Here is a 290-nt window from a genome sequence, read left to right on the forward strand (position 1 = left end):
CCGACCGCCTCTCTCCAGGAAAAAAAAGTCGGGGAGACCTTTGTATTGACTTACCTTTTGCTCGACAAAGATCTGCTGACTACAGAATGGCTTCCGTGCTATGAAACACAGTTTGTCGTAGGTATTAGAGGTGTCGGGACACCTGCAAGGTCCCTGTTTTAAACCACTGACGACACATTAACAACGCAACCGCGTATGAATAATTCAGCATCTTCCAGCAATGCATGACAAAACTTAAAGCAGGTTTAATACAAAGCCCTATCGCGGGAAAAACTCCAGTGAAAAGTAAC

Source organism: Acanthaster planci, linkage group LG06 (assembly GCF_054643075.1).
Source record: "Acanthaster planci isolate LZ-2023a linkage group LG06, COTS_SCS, whole genome shotgun sequence".
NCBI classification, from domain to species: domain Eukaryota; kingdom Metazoa; phylum Echinodermata; class Asteroidea; order Valvatida; family Acanthasteridae; genus Acanthaster; species Acanthaster planci.